At 42.3% G+C, this 19,396-nt stretch overlaps 1 protein-coding gene across 1 annotated transcript in view; it reads right to left on the bottom strand.

The window, feature by feature from the left end:
- flrt1a (fibronectin leucine rich transmembrane protein 1a) overlaps positions 1–19,396 on the bottom strand; it is a 51,925-nt gene that overhangs the window by 20,152 nt on the left and 12,377 nt on the right. The window lies entirely within an intron of this gene.

The raw sequence follows: 19,396 nt of genomic DNA on the forward strand, positions 1-19,396 counted from the left end.
CTTCAGGTCCTCGGGATTCCTGCTGTGGAGACTGTCTTCCACACAGGGTTGGATGAGCCAGGAAAGTGAGTTTCAAAAATTGAACCTTGTCTAGTGCCACTTTTAGCTGTGCTCAAAGCGGCCAGAGTGTAGGCTACATCAGAGGAGTTAGTTCAAGTCTAGCTCAACGTCACCTTGACAAATGCTTCCTACCATTACTTCATTTAACATACCACTTAAGTAAGGTTCAATTTCAGGTAAGTTATGATCACGTTATATAATGTGCAACAATTTTAAAAGATGCAAAGCTGAACTCACCACTGAAACATTTTCTGTGACGTTCAGTGTAATGTACAACATGGAGAGGAAGACACCATACTGGCTCAGAAAGTGCATAACCCCACTCCAATGGTGAGGCGAAGAAAGATGCTCTGCAGAGCAAAGAGCCAATCCAGCTCAGTGGAATAAGAAGTGTTTGAACTTCCACAGGAGCAGTATCAGCAGATGAACCATCAACGAATAGCCTTCAGTGGGGACCTGTAGGACTTGATTCCTCCCCAAAAGGAACCATCAATGCAACGCCAAAGCAAAACTAGAAAAGCACTCACATCGCACAATCCTTTAAAACAAAATCCTGGATCCAGAACCAGGTGATCCAGACTACTCCTGAAATTGAATGATTTATTACTTGGCCATAGGGATGTAACTGTTACCACAATGAATGATATATGAGTGACAACATTTTTCATGGTTAGTAATACTGCGTCTTTCAGAGAACACTCACATCTCTATTTTCCCAGTGGCAGACGGTCAGGGCTAAGCCCTTCAGCAGCAACAGTGCAGGCGTGGGTGCCCTCAGAGGAACGGACACATACAGTTGATGGATAGTTGCCATAGCCAATCAGATCATGAGTTGGGGACAGCGAGGCATTCTAGCTGACTTCACGTTGAACGTGACTTGTACGCCTCCTGTGATTGTATACTCATACCGTCATTTCAGGACTCTCAGAAGCCTATGGCTTAAACATATGAGGACATTTATGGGCAAACTAGCTTCAGAGCAATGAAACCACAGATGTTGTGTGTATCACACTGCTCTCCACCCCTTCATTTCCCCTGCATCTACACCGGCGAGATAACCAGGCGGAGAAAGCTGTGCGATTCTACTCTGACATGTTTCTGTTGCCGAGTCTTTCTGATACGAAACTGCGACTTTGCAAATGAGTGTACGACAGGGCTTCTGCCACGTAAAAACTAGCCTGGCGATGTGACACGGCTTACATGAGATCAAACTGAAGGCCTTGGTTTTAAATGCACGGCCACTGAATTTACCAATAACTCAGGTGACTTGTTTTCGTCTGAGGGCGGAGCAGTGGTTACATTGTGTTCATCAGTGATTTTCTGTTTCATTCTGGTTAAATAAATGCCAGACCACTCAGGTCAGTGTGTGACTTCAGCGGAGCGATGCATTACAACAGACCCAATATATGTTTAATAAAGTGCTTTTTTATTATTACAACACAAAGACTAGTGCCTGCCGCTGGGTGTTTGGGCGATGCTGCTCCTCTGTGCTGGTGTCGGCTTTTGTGTCTGTAATGCTGTCCCTCACTTGCCGTACATTTTTTTGCATTTTATCAGTCAAATATATGTTGTTAAAACATCAGAAACATAGCCTCATTTAATTCACATTTGTACAAGTTAGCAACAGTCCACACAATCAGTCTTTACACCCACCACCAGGTTCATCTCTTCATTTGTCCGGCTGGATGCGCAACTTGAGTTCCGCCAGTCCCGGAGTTCAGTTATTATGATGTTTCTCTTGGGACGTTTCCGTTAAACACATGTCCACTTCCATGATGTGTTCTGTGTTTCCCACTTGTTTCAGTGTTTCCACTTTGTTTCAATACATTTGTGCAGTGCAATGTCATGACATCACTTGTACAGTAGATGAGCTGCATCAGACCAGCCGTCATGGTGTGAGCTGCATCTTCAACCTCAACAGAGACACAAACCATTTCAAACACTTTTTACTGAAAATCAGTTTTAACTGATTTCACCGTTTGTTTTTTTTAACTTGTCCCTGTACCACAGATTTCCCAAAAATGTCATAACTTTTCAAGTTATTTTGAACACTGACAGTTCAATTAATATTAAGCAGGTCAGATAAAAGTCATTTCCCTCTTCTCCTCCAAAAGCTGGGAATAAAAAAATACATCTTGAACATGATAATGATAGGAGATGTAACATAGAACTTGAATAACCGATCTTAGGACGGATAGTTGTGTCATTGTATCGCAGCACTCTGAACTCTGGTCAAATAAACATACTCATTGCTTTTCCAGTCAACAGCAGATACAGGAGTTGGACAAAATAATGGAAACACCTTAAACCTAAAAAAGTTTTAAGGTGTTTCCATTATTTTGTCCAACCCCTGTAAGTAAGCAGCTGCCTGAATCTCAGTATTTGGATTTATACTGTCGGACAGTGCCTCTGATAATGGGTAGGCCAGCAGTCCACAGAATGTACACGTGTGGTTGTGGCAATATTTTCTCTCTGGAAGTCCTTGTAATGTCACAGCATGGATGATGCGCTCCAAAAAAAGGGAAGGGGAGTTGAGGATGCTCAGATGACAAACAGTGCTGCCATCATGCACATAAATCTCTGCAAGTTTGAACATGAATTAAAAGTTATCCCCTGATGAATTACCCTGTGATGAATTGTTTCTCTTCCCATAGAAAGCTTGCATGCATCCTAGAGGAGCAGGAACAGACACTAAATCTGTCATCATTCCCCACACTTGTCAGTAATGAGCGTGTTGACCAGCTGACTAAACACAAATGAATTAAAGTAAAGTATGCAGTGCTTCTAAATGTTTTATTGGCCACAATTTTAGTGATCATCCATCTTTGTTATCTTTTAAATATCAGGGCTAGAGGTTGATAATTCAACTGATTGTTTACAAGAAATAATATGTATAGAGAAAAAACATCATTGTAGTTGTGTGTGTGTTCTTTAAAATTAAAGATGGAAGTTGGCAGAAAAAACCTTATTGAGAGGTGTAGTTGAATCATTTTAAGACTTTAGTTAAGGGTTTTCTCGCACTGCAGCTCAGATAATGGCGGACTCTGTGGTTCTGATACTATCATCCGTCTGCAGCCTTCAGTGGTCACTGAATTTGAATGAGATGCAGCACAGGTGAAAATTGAACTTCACGATTGTAAGAAGAAACAGAGGAAACTTTCCATTTGAAGTTCTATCACTGATCCTATCCTGTTCATGTTGAGTGTGGGAACTCGAGTGAAAGTGAATTCAGGCTCTAATTCTGGGCTTCTGTGTGATCTGGAGAGCAACTCACCTCCATTAACAAACAAATAAAATGAATGAAATACATTTTAAGAGTCTTTACATGTTTCTAGACTTGTGAATTGGTTGGTATTCACTGTGCCTACCCGCACCAGATATTAATATATAGATATTCGACTGAATTGTTGAATTGATTGTTCCTTACTGTTTTACAGACTGGAGATTATTTTTATTTTTGTGTTTTTATAAATAAATGAGTGCCTCCAACCAATGTAGTTCGGTCGTCTTTTCACCCCAACATCTGGGTATGATGGACACGTGGGGACAAAAGCTTCTGGAAAAGGTTGGTGGGGTGATGTTTCAAAACCACCAACTGAAAATACTTTAGAGAGCACAAAGACCTGACCAGATAGATCTGTGTGTTTATTCATTTGTTCCCCACAATTTGTGGGGAACATCTGTTAATCTGCCTTCAGATTTGTCCGCACATGTAATGCTGGGAGAACAGGAGCCAAAGTGCAGCGTCACAAGCCAAAATGGTTCATGGCCCAAGCCGCGTCTGATAAATTCTGCCAGCTCCAGTAATCAATAAGGCCCGTCACAGACACGCCCCTCTCCCCCAAGAGAGTCTTGATCTAAGAGCAGCCACTCGCAAACACCACCATGCAGCCTTGCAGACACACCACTGTAGCCTCCTTCACACTCCACTGTGCACCCCTCTTATATAGAGTTCCTAATCGGAATCCAGCTCCAGCAGCCCCTGCTGACAGGCGTCTGTGTGCGCTGGTTTAAGGACAGATTTGAAAGACAAAAGCGCAATAATTCAATGTCATACTTTATATTTCCTTCCTACATTCACATTACACAAACACATGCAGACACACTTATACGAAAGCTCGCAATGTCACGTGTGCAATGGCCGGAAATAAACAGGCAATTTAAGTGCTGGACACCTCGCTGCTCTCCCTCTCTTTCCTCCACTCTCCGCTGCTTCCGCCCACTTTTGGCTTTACTCTTTGTCCCACCATAACACACACACACTAGACCAAAACATGGTGGACCATCTCATAATCGAAAACGCTGGCGCCATGCGACAAGGTCAACAAGCTAGCGAGGAAAACAGCCACGTGAGGGAAAATCACGCAAGAATAGGACGGAACAAACTGAAAACAGTGACTAATGTCACAGATGACTCAGGTCTGAACGGCTTATTAAATGACACGTCACCGTCCCATGAGGACGCAGCAATTGCTCGCCACAGAGCGCTTTCCTTTATCAGTCACTCCTGCGCTCGCCGTCACATGAGGAGTGTGCAGGGAGGGGAATGACTTCCTGCCTGGATGGTAGTGTCAGTAGATGCCAGGCTTTAAAGGTGCTGCATGGTAGATTTATGATTCTACTTACCGAAACAAATTAGTGTCAGTTTTAAAAAAAAAAAACATCACCTTGTACACTGGACAGAATGGTTAAGAGCTTCAGCTCCAGCTCTGTTCTCAGTGAAGGAGGTGAGAGAAAGGAGCACATGCACAGTGATACAAAAAAGCCGATCCAGAAGTGACAGAGAAAAAGAGGGGAACGTTTTGTCATTTATTGAATTTGTGAACTCATGAGAAGTAAATCTCTCTCGAATCCACGTCATCCTCACGCGGTCCGTCTCTTCATTTGTCTGGCCAGAATGTGACTTGAGTTCTGCAGGCAACGGACTTCAGACATTATGATGTTTCTTTCAGGAACAATCTGTGTTGTTCATGTCCACCTCCATGATGTGTTACGTGTTATCTGATTGTTTTGATGTTTCCACTTTCTTTTAATATGTTTGATCAGGTGTGACTTCATCTTTACAAAGAGATCATGATCATAATGCCGTGGCAGCTCTCATGTAAGCCGTGACGCGTGGCCACACAACCATAAGAGGCGGAAGCCCGACAATCAGCATGAACAAGCTTGAAAGACACATTTCTATGAAGCATTTTCATTCAGATCAGACAGTTGATGCGATGAGAGGGGCCCATGTAAACACAGCAACCAAGGAAGAACATGATCGATGAGAACTTGAAATGTATCCATTCATGTATCCCAGTCATCACTGCTTTCACAGTTTTAAAAACCTTGAACTGTTGAACAGAGAAATGTTTCCTTTTAAACGGTAAATGGACTACTGAATGAAAGGATGTTAAGAAAAAAACCTGCCTCATCATCCGCTGCCTTATTTTGCAACCACATTCATCAGATCCTCCACAACTGTGCTCACACTTGGACCACTCGTGCAGCATGAATATTAGAAGACAGGCCGGTTGTGTGTGCCGTCACCTTAATAATAAAAGAGGTCTAATAGTTTAAGAGTCCTGCACGTTGACATGTCCCATGGGCTGCTCTTACATCTATACTCTAAGTGTAATAGCAGAAGCATAAATGATAAGATCGAAACTATTGCAAAGCAGCAGAAGGCACAAGCTACGTGTGCATGAGTTCATGTCCCACGGGAAAGAGGTGACTTTTTGTCAGTGCTGAGAAGAGGCATCACAACTTTATGATAATGGAAGTTGTTTTTTTTTGCTTAGTTTTATTAAAGCAGCATGGAAAAGGATCCGATAACATTTGTGATGCACGCAGACACACAAGTAAAGGAAGAGAATAAAAAACCCAAATTGTTGATAGTTTTAAGATACCGCAGACAGATAATGAAAGATGAGTTTTGACACTACTTTAAAGTCAAAGCTGACATGACATGTAACTTTATGGTGAAAAAAAGCATCTTTGTCTGCTGGTAACGTCAATGTAATCCCACAACTAGTCACAATGGTGTTTGAAACAAATGTGCTACAAGCTATTTTCCCTTCACCAACCAACTTTAACTAGCATTTTAACATCCCACTCGTGGAAAATCTCCAATCCACAGCTGATTTGCACCATGAGCTCTTCAGCTGTTCCATGTCTATTTTCCATCCAAAAACCCATTGTTCTGTGTAGTATTCTTAGCACAGCCAGACATGATGGTTTAAGATGACTAATAAAATAATAAAAACAATGCCTGCAGAAGGTTGCGTGGGTATAAGAGCTAGAAGATCACAGACCATCACTCGCCAGCACATGGAAACAAGCATGATGGCCTAACACAGGCTTTTCAGTTCAAGCCCATTGGACATTTATGGCCCATTGTTCAGGTCTCATGGTGCAGGTTTCTCCACTGGATTCAGAAAGTAGCCTGAACTTTTAGTCTGTCAAGAGTGACAGTGAAGGAAAATCATCAGTAGAAAACTACATGTCATTTTGACTTAGCCCCCAAAGGCATCCAGTGGCTTTTCCAAACCGGGTCAAATGTGTTTTTAGTAGCCATTTTAGAGCAAAGATACTGCTCAGTAAGCAATCATTATGCGCTCAAACAGCAGTGCAAACAGCTTAGGCAGTTGTCTAAAGATCATCAAGACACTGAAGTGCCCAGGTTAAAAAGTGCTCAGATATATAAATGTGTGGCATTAATGAATAAAGCCTGTAAGCCCAGGTCATTTGTTTCTCACTGAGATACGTTGAGGATTCAAGCCCCATGAATGAAGTGTATCTGAAGATGACAGATCAGAAATACCATAAACATTAGAATAGTTCGTTCTTCGACCACTAGTCCTGACCCCATGATCCTAGCACACTGTGATCCTGTGTTGGAGTCAGAGTTTATGCACCGCCAATTCATGGCAGAATTCAGAGACTAGTCATCACTATTCACCCAAATCGCCAGTTTAAAGGTCCTTGCACACTGAAGGCAACGTGAATAAACGCCCTGAAATTGCGGAAAAAATTCAGAGGCAAATATTGACGCTCCTGTCTTTGCACATCTAATGCAATTACGTACATTAAATTCAATTAAATGGAATTTGACATAATGTGAATGTTGTACTGTTGGAGAAGGGAAGTGTTTTCGGGGAAAATTGTGAGGAGGGAAGCTCCTCTTGAAGGCATAGCCTGCTGTACTTAGTCCTGCACGGAGTTCTGCCTGTCAGTGAGAGAGAAGCTCTCCCTGTTTACATGGAGTTAGACTCTCTTGCCATCAAGAGATATTATACTTAAGCCTAAGCTAAATACGAGTAAGTATTTGCCGACACTGAGAATGTAAAATCTGGAGTCTGTGGTTTCCTGCAAATTATTTCTGCTCAATCTACCTTGAAACACTATCTAGTGGCAGCATTATCACCTTGTGACAAACAAACAGATAATGGAGCCCCACACGTACACACACCTCTAGCACCTCCATGAGAACTCTCACTGTGTGCTGCTCTACCTCATTGACCGCAGTATAATACTTCATTAGCTCTCTGGCAGATTTTATCATTCAAAATCAAATTACCTTCCTTTGTCTCCTCTAAAAAGCTCATAAACTTCTTTCTGCTTCCGAACCGATCAGCCATTTTTATGTTTTGCATATTTGACTGAATATTTTTCACTTGACAGAGAGCATGTGATGGAAAGCCAAATGACATGAAGTGAAGGCGGTGGATCGTCCTCTTCCCGCACAAAAGAAGCACAGATGCAGTCGTATGTAAATTATATAATACAGCGTGTTTATATATTTAACAACTATCTTCTGTAATATTTAGCACCACAAGAATCGACTTGCCACCGGCGGTGCCCTAAAGAGAAGTCATCTGTCTTCTAGTGCACAGGAAATTTTAAAAATTCAAGAGCTAGGCCTGGGACATGCAGATCCACTTGAAACCTTGAGAGAAATTTTCAGCTCAAATAATTTTAGCAACTATTTCAGAACGCTCGGGCCCTAAAGAAAGGAGAGACAAGTCGGCGTAGGCGAATAAAGGACTGGAGGGTGGAATCAGAAACAGTAAACGTGTCCATCTGTGCCCCATCTGTGTGGGTGGCTGGTTATCGCACCCTAGCGGGGCATCCGCACTGTACGCCGCTCGCCAATGTGCCATTATGTGATCTGGTCTCATGCAGATTCTGTATTTGAGAAGCGATTTTTAAATTGTTTAGATGCTTTCGTTGGCCTGTTGCAAGGAATGATATTGTGTTTTGTAACACAGATTTATGAAATGAAGAAATGGAAAGTCCTTTAAAAGCCAAAAGTGACTTCACTGCAGGACGTAAACAACAAAACAAACAAACAAAACATCAGTATTAACTGTTAATTCACTATTTTGTGAGCAACTTCAATTCAGAGAAACCTAGTGTGTAGAATTAAGATTATATTTGTATTACATTTACAACTATTACATCACATGGATTCCTAATTGTTGCATATAATTCAGTCCATATTTCATCTCAGATTGAAAATGAGTCAAGTGAAGGGCAGATCTTATAATGTCTGCCCCATATTCCTACTTTCCCTGTCTTTCAGAACAGTCTTTGTGTGCAATTGTGTGTGTCTGTGTTGGGTCCTTTTTTCATTTACAGAAAAAAATGGAGAGATCCAGCTCATCCTTGTCAAGGGCTTTACGTATATACCAATGCTCCTCGCACTCGCAGTGACAGCGATTCGTTTAGGTGCAAGCTGGAGAGTCGACAAACATGATTCCACAGTCACAGAAGAAAGAAACCATGTCAACATCAGAGGTTTCCCTCACGGCAGACCTGCAGCAGGTTGAAAGAGACACACAAGAGCCCAGATGCCAGGCACAGGTGGTGCAACTAATTGTTTCATTTACATACTCTAGACAGAGATGCACAACACTGACAGGGAAATAACAGACAACAGCAACGGGAGAAAAGAAAATGAAAACAATCATTTGGTGAGCTGATAAAAGATCGGGGAGGAAGAACGTTTCATCGCTGCAGGTAGCTCTTCAGAGTGCAGGATCAGCTGTTTTGTGGGCTTTGGGTTTGATTTCCTAAAACAGGCTCTATGCCCAACACTATGGAACATATTGTACCATGTGTTTTTTTAAGATGGTTTGAAATGGATTGCATCTACTATAGGTATAAATTAGCATGGGTGTTAATATGCTGGTTCCTATAAAAATAAAACTTTGAGTGCTGACTTATTGGCCACAGAACTTTCAGTTCATCCATCATAACTGTATTGTGACAAGGGCAATTTCGAAACCACTCCTCCTCACGACAATGAATTGCACAATGGTACTAAATACAGTGAGAGTATGGCTGTGCTCAATAAGTACTCTCAATAAAAAAAATGCAATTTTATTTTCATTATACAAAGGCATGCTATTGAGTTTGGAAAACGTACTGTACATGTACTTGGTAAACCAGGATTTCCGTGGGACAGAATCTTGATAAGTGAGGTGTCCTGGCTTGAGATTATCGGGGTGTACCAGAGACACCACATTTTTTCATGGGTGGGGTCACTGACAGACGAAGAACGGTTGAGATTTAAAAAATCTATATGTGTTTGGTCTCCTTTACATACCTTTCTCTCAGCCTTTTTACTCTCTCTTGAAACAGGAGTTTGACACTCCATTGTACATTTTTCAAATTCAGTTATTTGTGGAGCAGTGTCACATTTGTTGAATACAATTTTTTTTTTAATTATGATATAATATGTAATGGAAAGAATCATACAAGGCAGTTTACATGTGACACATCTCACATAAAAATAAAATATTATGCCTTCTACGTAATACAGCCCCTTGTTCGTATTGTTTTTGCCTGGTTTTTAATACAAGAAGGACATTAATGTGGCTCCTGAAGCTCTGCTTTTGGTCTCAGAGTTATAAAAAAAAGCTGTATATCTGATTAGATACTCAAGTCAAAAATCAAAGTATGAAATGAAACCACACCTAAAAAATGAAACTTTCAGAGAAATAGTCAACCCACCTTCACGCTCATGGCCTAATATATTGATGTTGGAGGTGGATTTTAGCGTCCTATACTGATGCCAAAGGCAGCCTTCCGTACGCAACGTGCAATATGTTGACACATGCACAGAACGAATGTAAACTGAGGCCTTGGAAAGTCCACTACAATGAAATAAAGAGAAAACTGCATCCTATCGATTGAGTGCAGAATCACCCCAGTCTCTTTCCTCTTCTCCCTTTTTGACGTGGGTAGTTAAAAAAACAAAAAAAAAAACTTAATGGACTAATCGGCTTAACCATGGCCCGGGGTGGACAGTCACACCCGAATCATCGGAATTACATGGTCCGAGACTTAAACCCTTGGGTGAATGTTACTCTTTTGACCTCGATATCTGTTCTCCAATCATTTTTTTTGCTGCTCGCACAAAGACAAGACAATCAGCCTCTAATCTACCATTCAATTTTCTCATGTTTGCTGCAAATCCGTTTGGCCGTTGACCAGTCACTGGCAGCTCCAGCACATCGGCCACACAAACGTATACACACACACACAGACTTCGCGAGTACCGTAATTTCCGGACTATAAGCCGCTACTTTTTTCTCGAGGTCTGAACCCTGCGGCTTATAAAACGATGCGGCTAATATATTGATTTTTACAGGGATATTCCAATCAATCGGCCACCGATTATGAAAGGCTGAACTCGTTGTGATCTGTGAAAGCCGACCACTGCCTGTCATTGCTGGTCACAAAATCCGATCACATGTGACAGCAGCCGTTCTGATGAGGCACCGCCCGCGGTTTGTGATGCGTCTGCTCCTCCCTCCCGACTCGCCACTCGCTTGGCAACGGCGTGTCTATCGCGGAAGCTCTTTTCAGTCTGTCATGTCAAGTTTGCATCCTGCAGCACATGCACGTTAAAAGGCGTCAACGCCACGAATTCAATACGATATTTAAAACACCAGCACTTGACGGAGCACAGAGAGTTTTCTGGTGCTCATGAAAGTGAAACTAACGAACCAGCGGTCACTCGCGACACTCGCCGGTCTGAGCGTGACGTCCAGAACGCGAAGCATATTGCCCGAGAAATAATCATTAATTTCACCGCGCCAGATGAGCAGCCTTTCTCAGGTGTCGTTTTAAGACGGAATCAACCGGGACCAAATCCGCTGCAGTCTTGTGCGTGTCAGATGCAGCGTTCGCGGTGAATCTGAAACGTTTGCAACCGTCCAGAGTGAGAACTTTCATGAAAGAGGTTGAAGACAGCTGCTTCAGCTGAGTGCTCTCCCTGTCTCTCGGAGCATCCCGAGTTTTTACAGTCTAATGAGCATGCTCTTTGCTGGCAAAAATATTGAGCTTCGTCACATCAAACCGATGACATCACGGGCGTTTTATTTACCTTTAAAGGGCTCAAATTGCGCTGTTTTCGCCCGCGTGTCCGCAGCTCTGCTGACACAGACGATGTACTGGAGGGTGAAAACAGCGCTTTCTGAACACTTTAGATGTGAGGAGTTCATGACTGGAGTTCAGAACATTGGCAAGATTGTTTCATGAGTCAGTCTCGACACTGGACCCCGTTTTCAAAACTAGGATCGCTAGAAGTGATCCTCATGCATTTTCTGTGGCGCAGACAGCAACGGTGCACCCGCGGCTTATAGAGCGGTGCGGCTTATGTATGAACAAAATCCATTTTCCTTCTTGGATTTGGTGGGTGCGGCTAATATTCCGGTGCGCTCTGTAGTCCGGAAAATACGGTACTTCAGTGATATAATGACATGATTCCATTGAGGCCAACTGACAGTTTAAAGGCCATTCTGCTCAGTGGACGCGTGAAATGGAATTCTAGTCAATGAAGCCTAAATGAGACTTAAATGAGATACGTATCACATTAACTGGTGTTGCTTTTCTATTTGTTAGGTTTGCCCAATGGAAGACAGTCACTTATATATAAATATACTTATATATAACTCCAGCACCAAGAAAACCTGTACGCTAAATCCAGGTATGGATTTTGGTTTAAACATGAATAGCAGATGCAAAGGAACAACAGCCGTGACATGTTACAGGTCAAAGAATCTCATGACCACCACTTCTCAAAAAATGGGTGAAGACATAAAAGATGTCTTCAAAAGATTTGCAAAAGGAAGGGGTGCTCCTATCCAACTTTTATGGACCCGTTACCAATGCTGAGACCTTTGGTTATCGACTGACACCGATGCCAGTGTTAAAGTATGAATCTTCTAGCCGTGCTATGGACAACACTTGTCGTGCTTTGAGTAAAAGGCAAACATAACGTATGTAAATATGGCACTGTGGTTCTTAAGGTGCTAAATTAAGTTGTTGGTGGTGAACCATCTGGGGTCACTCCCAGAACCTGAAACGTCCACTTGGACATGTCGCCGTTGAAGGTGTCAGTGTAAGGAGGGTGACAGTATCCACAAACCTGAGGATCTGCTGTTAGCTGCTGCCATGTTAGCATTCTGGTCGGTGCCACATGTGATGTCAACCTGAGCACAAAGCATCAAGTTTTAATGCCAAGATTGGCTTCCCAGACAGGCCCTTTTTCACCGATACCTGAAGAGGCTGGATCGGGTGGATACCTGATACCAGGCTTGGGATTGGTGCATCCCTAGTAAAAGGTAGCGCCACTGCTCTGAGTCTACATTCATTTCAATGAGAAGAACTATCAGTAGATGCAGTTCAATACGATTGGTTTTAAATCAATGAAACCAATGAATTCAGTCTTTACTCCAGAGGGGTAGCTATATTACACTAACTGGGGTGGTTTTGTCCCGATTTGGCCCCCAGCCGAGCCGACTAAGGGTGGTCCAACTATCTTATCTCTTGTCAAATAATCCTGTGGTCAGGGGTATGTTGGTCGTGAATGAAATGGTTGTAACATGTTCAAAAATCTCCTGACAGTGACGGGAACAGAAAAGCAAGTTGATGTTCTACTAATAATAAAATGAATGAAACTGCTATCTTTTCCCATCCGCAGTCATCTTCACCTGGTCCGCCCCCTCAGGTGTCTGGACAACACTTCAACTGTCCACTTCCACGGAGCATGCTGTGGTTTCAGGCTGTTTGATGTTTCCACTTTGTATTATCATGAGTGGTCAGGCAAGATTTCTGGCCGGGACAGAATTGTGACGTGTTGCTGTGTTGAGATTATCGGGTGGCACACACAGAAATCAACACCAGATTTTTTTAATCTTCATGTGTGGAGTCTCTGCGAGATAAAACGTGTCCAAACATCCTGAAACTCCTCGTGTGTATTCCCCGCTTTAGCCTGCTGCTCACGGTCATTCATTCAGTCCGGCCCAAGCCATGCTGGCATGTCCGTTGGCTCTGCAGCAGACCCCTGCTGTCCCTGGGCAAGAGATGGGGGATGACCTGGACATATTGCAGGCCCACAAGAAAACATTTCACTCACACATTCACACCCAGGGCTAATTGAGAGTGAGAAACAAGCCCGACTGTCTGTTTCTGGACACTATTTCCTTTAAGCTTCCATCACGAAATCATCAACCAATGCACATGGCATATAAATAACTATTCACTTCACTACATTTCTGTGTCTAAAATATTATTATTATTATGCTGTTATTGTTACTTGTGTCTAGCTTTTGTTTTGATCAGAACTTCTCAGTCCCAAAGGGAGGACCACAATGAGTCTGCAATATTCCTGCTTGTATAATAGCAGCATGTTTTCTCACCCCTCCTGAGTAGAAGCGCTTCTTTCCGGCTGCATTGCTGATTCCAAGGCCAACAACGTCTGCTGTTTTCCTCCATCACGGACACCCAGCACAGGCCTGCTAATATGCGGCAGCCATCAGGCAGCAGACTCCAGCTCACTCATTGTGAATGAGTTTCTGTTCTGTTGGATTTCATGTGACCATTGTCAGCGATGGCTTGAGCTGCTGCACTGACTCGATGCTATTACTCACGGCCCTGAAGCAGAATGTGATGACCAAGACAACATTCCTCTCAAAATAAAACATTTGTACTTTATCAGTGACACATTAGTGCTGAGGTTGTACCCTGCACTGAGCAACTCATTATTGCAAGGAAATGGAAAAACCTCTGTGTCGCCAAATGAGACTTTTTCAAAGGAAAAAGAAAGTTCTTCTATACAGAGAAGTCGACCTTTAACACATCTTCACAAACATACTGAGGATTGTCACGAGGACTTTAGTGTCCCAGACTTCCATGTTGACGCATTAGGCATTCAGGTGAATCAAATAAATATGTTATGTATTTGATTCATTTGAAAGGGTTAAAAACCAAGGTTGGGGTTCAGGCTAAAGACGTGAGGTAACACACCTTAAGCTTCCACTCTCTGAACACAATTGAATGCCACTTGGTACATACAGTATACAGGAGTACCTCAAGTGATCATGAGCTTGACTCATGTCATTGACACATGTAGTGCTGTATAAACCAAGTAATATCACAACAATAGTGGCTCATGGTTGACACACCCACATCCTAACTCAAATCCCCATGAGGTTTGTTCCAGTTGAGTGTGGATGAGGCTGGACACGCTACCACTTCTCTCAATGGCGTGAATATTTGCAGCACAGCAAAAGAACGCTCCACAACAAAGTGGATTTGGTGTGAGTTAGGGGTAACTCCAAGTTCCTTTTCAAAAAATAAATTTTATTTTATTCAGTTGCAACACTTGTGCATCAAGTCCAACGCCGAAGGCTGGCTGTTGCGAAATCTTACTTGACGTTTGTCAGTACTTTACGCATCACCAGTGTGAATATGTTGCTCACATGAGACTGGTTTCAGACACAAATATTTGGAAGGCATCCTAAGGTACGCTACCTAAAGTTATCAGTCAATGCCTTGCCACTTGATCTGATATCTAGCTTCGGGTTCTCCCCATGAATTCGTTTGTAGTCTGCACATGAACTTATTGTTGCATGTCTTAATGAGCTCTGTGGGCAGGGAGTCAAATGTGCGCCGCATGTGTAGCAGCTTGAGAACAAAGAGCATCAAGAAGAGATGCATGAGTCAGTCACAAATGGGAATTTTTCTCAATTCGCTTGGCAAATATCTCAACTCGGGTTGGCATGCGCACTGACTGCCAGCTGTCATTCAGGATTACGTAAAGATGGAGAATGAAGAACAAAAGGGGAGCAGAAGCAGATAAAGGCAGTGGGGATGATGCACAGATTTCCTCCCTGTACTTTCTGCATATGTCTCCCTGACAATGACAAACAACATCAGGTTGGGGAAAAAGAAAAAAACGTTGCTGATCATGAGGTGGGAAATAAATGGAACCATTCCTCATGTTGATGGCCCAAAATGGCTAAATATTAAAGCTACAGCACTGGGATTCCTCTTGCATTACTCTTCTGCACGGCGCTAACCGCACACAACAAGGTGCTACTTTATGCAAACTCTGCTTCACGTTCTCTGCTGACAGGTTTACCCACGGCCTGCAGCAGTATTTATTACAGCACTCCTCCGTGTAATTAGGACAGACGGGGAGACAATTTATTTCTGTGCAAAAAGTCTCTGCTCATGAAAATGGAAAGGGACTGGTGATTAAAATATCCACCGGGCAGGATGATTGTCTTTGAACACGATTTCTTTAGTCTTGCTCATGGAGCTTATCCGGACGTGTATTTAACAAGTCATGGTCGCCATCACAAAAAGCTATTTATTTATTTCAAATTCATTTGTACTTTAAGTTGTGCAACTATGTGGAATTACTTTCCAACAGTTTTTTTTATTTATTGTCATTATTACTATTTTTTTTTTATGGTAAACATTGTGAGCTGCCAACTCCAGGACTCACAAGGTCCTTGTGAGGTTTCCTTGCAATGCTGATAGTGGCAAATGATGGCTCAGTGGAAAAACAAACCAAAAAAAGGCTTCCCTTTTTGTGATGAATACAGACTTTGGTGAAAGTGCACCAAGCTGCGAGAACAACACCGCACACAAAATCTGATGTCATGACTTCTCACTCCCTTTAGGACCATCAATCAATGGAGTCACAGTGCTGAATTTTGGCTTGCTTTTTTTTTGAGAAGCGTCAGCAGCTCGGGTTTTTCAGCGAAAGTGCTGCCTATGAACACACACAGTGGACCGTGGATTTAACATGAAGCTGCATGATTGTCTTTGCTCTGCTGCTACGGATTTACAGATTAATAGATTTCTTTTGTACGACACAGCAAGGACCTACATGGACCATGTTCAAATTTCTGCTCAGGGGAAAGAGTGTTAAGCCACAGTGTCCAGTGAGTGTATGTGTGTGCCCGTGTGTGTGTGAGGGGGGGGCATGTTTTGCCATACTTGGGAGTACCAAGTCTTCACAAGCCATTGAGGAGATTTTGGCTTGTCCTCACAAGGTTTAGAGGATTGAAACTGCAGTAGTACTAGTTTTTTTTTATAGTTTATTACAATTGGGTGCAGGTTTGGTTCAGACTCTGGATTAAGTTTAGCCATGTGTTTGGGATGGTTGAGTGAAGGGTGACAGACTGGGGCAAGCATTATTTGAATAAGAGGTCCTCACAAAAATAGTGAGACACGACTGTGTGTGTGTGTGCGTATGTGTGGAGGGGGGCTTGTTTATACTGCCTCGTGGGGGACCAATACTTGACAAAACACTATCCTCGTGGGGACCTTATGTCTTTGTGGGGACCTTTTGCCAGTCCCCACAGGTCCAAACCTCAATTTGAGGAGGAAGACTAAAATAAAGAGGAGATTATAACTGTGTTTCAGTTAGGTTCAGAGTCCTGGTTAAGGTCAGCCGTGTGTTTTGGAGGGTTAGGTTAAGGGGGAGAGGTTGGGGAGAGCAATATGGCAATGAGAAACCTCACAATGTCCCCACAGGGAAGGCAATACAAACGTGTGTGTGTGTGTGTGTGTGCGTGCGTAAAATCAAATAGCGGCTGCAGCTTGAATGCAATAAACACCAACAACTTAGCAGATCAGGACGTTAATGGGAGACACAATCTGCGACTTAAGTGAAGTGAGCTCCAAACAAACGCTCACATCGCTGCCTCTCTGAGAGCCTGCAGTGCTTAAGCTTAAACGCCATTAAGGCAATCATAATTAACTTCCGTTGTTTTGCATTTGAACTTTATTGGTGGCTGTGTGAGACAGCCACGATTACCACACAGCACTCCAGGCCTGTGTTACAATTCCATTCTGTGTTGCAATGACAGAGCCACCAACATGGCCAGATTGGAGAGAAATACACTGTGGTTTGATTTCAGTTTTCACCCGCAGCTTCGAGCTATTACTGCCTGCTTGCATAACTACCAATATTCCAAGTTCGGACATGCGTTTTAGTGAACAGCACTTTCAAAAGCCGAGCAAGATATTGAGAGGTGTCGGAGCTGATTATTGTCCCATGCCCTTTCATCTTGAGCAGCTTTCGCCCGAGCACGGACCAAAGCACATTAAAATAGATCAAAAATAGTAAATACAGCGACCATGTCTGTCACAGTCTGTCGGGAACAAACTAAACAGAGAGATCTATTCATTCAAAATGGCAGATATAAACAAAATGAATGCAGGACAATGCACTATATGGAAGCATCATGACTGGAGCAGGAGGAGAGAACTTGGTGGACTCATTCACATACATTTTCCAGAAAAGCCTGGCAGGAGATATATACCATAACACTTTCAAATAAAATATTTAATTTGACATTTTGGTTTTTTTTTCACTTTCTGAGTGAATGCGAAATAGAGATGATACTTTTCCGTTCACCGGCCTGGAGCGTGTCGAAGGAGTTTGCACAGGTAGACTCTCAAATATTTAACTTCTACTGTGTGGATTTTTTTTGTATCCATGGGAACCAAATTGAAGACATCATTCTTAAGGATTCACTTAATCAAAGAGAAAAATTCGAGCAAATATTCCCAGGCTTTCTTTCATGTTGTGAACCCATGGCATTCCAACATGCCTGATACCTGCGTGCATTGTTACACTATGTTAACCAAAACTACACACAAATGTAAAACTGCCCCTTTCATCAGGTGAATTGTTTAAAACTCAATTCATCAATATGTTAAAATTAGTGGTGGGACTTTAATGAGTTAATGACGATTAATTAATTAGAAAAATAAAGCATTTAATTTAATTTAATTTAATTTAATTGAACAGTTTGCTCTCCAGACAACACAGAACGTTTGCAAGTGCAGGAGTTCCTGGTCCACTGATGCACACAGCTAGGATGATAACAACAACAACAAACATGGAGGAATCCCTGAACAAAAGCAAACAAAACATCTGTTTGCTTTTGTTCAGGGATGTTTTTTGCTACACAATGGCCAGGGTTTCCACTACTCTGAATGTTCTTGAAATTCTTATAACACTGAAATTCTTATACAAATACTTTCAGGACATTAAAAGAGCTTTAGTTTAAATAAGGTGATAAAAAAACTTGAATTTAGCCACCATCGTGATTTATTGTGCCGTTGTCAAACTGATGCAAAATAAACAATATTGTGTTGTTTAAATGTATGTATTGGTCCATCATTTGATTCAGTACCAAATTCATTCAAATTGAAAATTGTGGCTTCTTGTGGCAAATATTCTTAAACCATTAAACTGTGATTAATTTAGTTGAATTAATCATAAATTCTCAAATGAACTAGATTATTTTTTTTTAATTGAATCCCACCCCTAGTTGAAATCTGTCTTCCCAGCATTAGTGTTTAACTCAAATACTAGCGTAACGTGGTATTAAATGTAAGTGATAGGCAGAGCAGTAACATCATTCCTTGCCAAGGTCAGCAAAGGTGTCAGGAAGGGCATCAAGCCAAATGCCTGAAAATGAAAATAGCAGATGGCTGATCAGCTGTGACAGCGCCTGAAGAGGTGGAAATAGAAGAGCACACACACACAGGATGGAAAGAAAACACTCAGCCAGAGCAAAACAGCAGAATACCTCAGTGTTTGTGTACTTATTACTTGAATCAGGATATCCACCGTCATAATGGGAGTTAGCCTGATACTCTGCCATCCCATTAAAAGTCTTTAAAAGCGCTGCTTCTTGTTGCGACTCGCTCATTTGCCTTCAGTTCTATTCATCTGGCTCCTCTGGACTGTTGCGGGTCATCAGGGGCTGAAGCCAATTACACTGATGGCAAACACAGACGATTCGTGTTCATGTCCACATTTATGGACAAACAAACACCGCATGATGTTTTTGAAGTTCCCTCATTTACTGCGAGTGGGGGGGGGGGGAAATCGAGCAGATTTATTCTGCAGCCACATTTGAAGCCACTGGACCATGCCCAAAACTGAGGGGCTGATTTACACTTCTGTGCTACAAAAACACATGCAACCAGTGAGCTCAAGCTAAATAATGAATAAAATCATTTGTTGTGC

The sequence above is a fragment of the Synchiropus splendidus genome, chromosome 17, assembly GCF_027744825.2.
Source record: "Synchiropus splendidus isolate RoL2022-P1 chromosome 17, RoL_Sspl_1.0, whole genome shotgun sequence".
Lineage (NCBI taxonomy): Eukaryota > Metazoa > Chordata > Actinopteri > Syngnathiformes > Callionymidae > Synchiropus > Synchiropus splendidus.